Source organism: Cicer arietinum, chromosome 6 (genome assembly GCF_000331145.2).
Source record: "Cicer arietinum cultivar CDC Frontier isolate Library 1 chromosome 6, Cicar.CDCFrontier_v2.0, whole genome shotgun sequence".
Lineage (NCBI taxonomy): Eukaryota > Viridiplantae > Streptophyta > Magnoliopsida > Fabales > Fabaceae > Cicer > Cicer arietinum.
The window spans coordinates 62,707,154-62,709,983 of NC_021165.2; the positions used below are offsets into that span (position 1 = coordinate 62,707,154).

The 2,830-nt window shown below is 32.4% G+C and overlaps 1 long non-coding RNA gene across 1 annotated transcript; it reads left to right on the forward strand.

Annotated features, from left to right (window-relative positions):
* The first annotated feature begins 1,526 nt into the window (after window positions 1-1,526).
* On the forward strand, window positions 1,527-2,830 carry LOC101498583 (uncharacterized). The gene is made up of 4 exons (XR_190403.4): window positions 1,527-1,781; window positions 1,973-2,055; window positions 2,194-2,297; window positions 2,564-2,830. It is a non-coding gene; the product is annotated as an uncharacterized lncRNA (long non-coding RNA).

Genomic DNA, 2,830 nt, shown 5'->3' on the forward strand with positions numbered 1-2,830 from the left:
GCGCGCGACGCGCACCAGCAACCATAAAAACGCAATTTTTTTTACTGTTTTAGGGATCTTTTTCACATTTGGGAAGTTGGGAGACTTGTGCCCTAGCATAGAAACTCAAAGACGGTCGTTTCTAACGCGATTGAAGCAGTTTTATCAAGAATCATCCATGAATCATTCTTGTAATTCTTCTTTAATCCTTATCTTTTGTATCTCTGTCATGAGTAACTAAACCCTATTTGTTAGGGATGAGTGTAACCAGATGAAACCCTTATTTTTCTGATTTGATTTCTAGTTATATGAATGAGTTTATTGAATTGTTTTTCTCATCTCTGTGCTTAATGCTTTTTATTGCTTGATCAACATTAAAATGTTCTACGATTTGTATTTTGAAACGGAAGTGGACTTTACGAATGCTTGAGATGAGAAATTCATGAATTTGTAGTCTAGACATAGGTGCAGGTCATGAAACCAATTAAATTAGTTGCAAAGCAATAATTTACAACAGAATTTCTATACGGTAATGCTTAATTCTAATCTTAAATCTACTAAGGAATTAGGGGTTACTTTGGAATTAAAGGTTCTGTCACTAAGACATTAGGGCAAGAATACTTAAGAGAATTCGGTAATAATTCAATAAAGGATTTCAATAACTAGGATCAAATTAGACACCAAGGTTGGATTCGAAGTGAAACTCATCCCTGACATTTTTCTCAATTTATAAAAGATCAATTTTACTACTGCTGTCAATTTTAAATATTATTTCAATCAACTTGGGAACCTTTTGTTCAATTTTAGTAACTAAATATAATTCAATAGTAAAACGCAATCCTTGAGTTCGACACTCGATACTACCGTTTTATTATTACTTGCAACGATTCAGTACACTTGCTGAAACGCTATCAATAGCATTTTCAGGTAATAGTAGCAGCTGTTAACTAATTTTTCATGTGCCTTGAAGCTTAAATTACACTGTTGATATGTCTAGCAAAATTTATTTTAAAAACCTGCTTACTTTATGGGATCACACATCAAATTTACCTAATAAGTACTATACAATATAGACTCTGGTTAATCACTTAGCCCTGAGTTGCAAATGGGATGCGCCAGGATGGAACCTGATGCTGGTATTTAGTATTTACTTGTTTGGTATTAAACCTCCGGTTCTTAGGGGAAAGAGACCCTAGTAATCAAGCAATTAATTTCAACAGGTGGTTAATCCCTAGCCAGCTGGTGAAGATACAGCAATGTGCAAATACGGGCCAACACTGCAAATACAGAACAATAACTAATTATTCTCCCCAATCCCTCCCTTTGTATTTTATGTTGTTATGTTATTAATAATGTATAGAGGATGGTGTGTGTGATTGCTGAGATTCAAACTTTGCCTTTTTTCCATAGAGTTAGAACTGATACTTGCTTATTATGTTTTCACTTATTTGCAAAACTGTCAACACATGCCAAAATTATATCATTTTTAGTTATATGAATTATTGGGAATGAGTAATGCTAGTCCTTGAGAATCAATGCTTATGTCTAATTAAGCTTATGTCTAATTTGTTTTTTTATTTTTGTAAGATTGATTTTTGATCATACTGAAATTCTGTTTCATTAATGGAAGATGAATGCAATGTCCATTTTGTGATTTTTCAAATACTTGTTACAATGAGAGATCTGATGCTTACATGCATCAGTAACAGAAAACAATGTGGATGTATACTTTGAAACTAAACAATACAAAAAGGAACTCAAAGCAGCCGATGCCAGTTTGAAAAAAATTCTAGATCATGGAGGTATACTTTTCCGTGCTTGCTTTGACTTCGTCATCTTGAATGTTTTATTTCCTTGTTACATGTTTCAGTTAAGTAACACACCACCTATCTTTTTTACTTAAGTTACTTATCCTCTCTCCATTTCTTAATTATCATGATTCTTTGGGTATTTTTTATTTATTTAACTGTTTGTTCCTCCTTCTAGTTAATAGAACCTTTATCAATGAAGGGTTTGACATTAAATTGCATGGATCGTAAATCTAAAGCATATGAAGTGGTTTGCCAAGGATTGAAGGTATGCTACCTTTGTTTTTGCTTTTTCCTTCCATTTTTACAAGCAGAAATGGTATCATGATAGGTGCTATTGAAATGGATTTTTTTTTTAAAAAAAAAATTAATGTGGCTGTTGTATTGAACTTCAAATACGAAACAGAGCATCAAAAGCTATTGAAATTCTGGAAGCATATGAAGGGGCATTAAAGATTATCCTCCAGAAAGTGAACGGATTGAGCATGGAGAAATGCTTTTATATATAAGGTATTTCCTCTGGCTAATTGTGAATATCAATGTGCTAGCACTTGGTCTTGCAAATATTTTAAAAAGATGTCAGTTTCTTTTATGAAGCTTGAATTTCTCTATCTCAGATTATTGTTTCGTTGAATCAATCTCAAATTATGGTTTGATGATATAGAAGAAGTGAAATGATAGGACACTGGATTTGCCCAATAAACTTTACTTTGGTCATGTATAACTATGAGCAACTTTTTGACTGAGCACTTTCGCCTTCATGTTTTATGCATCAGGTTGTTGCATGGAGTTTTGTTCCTGGTAAGCAACTGGAGCAAAAGAAAAGAAAGAAGATTGTCAATCCTACTACACTCGTTGTACCTCTTGCCAAACATTTAAGGAGATAAAGGGATATATATTGTTTACCCGTTTTTGAAATATTTTAGTTTATATGATCATGTACAATGTGTGTATATATTATACTCATATTTTCTATAAAGTAAAGCCTTTGGTTTATACATTATAATTAAAATTTTAATGTTAAGACTTTGTTTTCCTAAGAA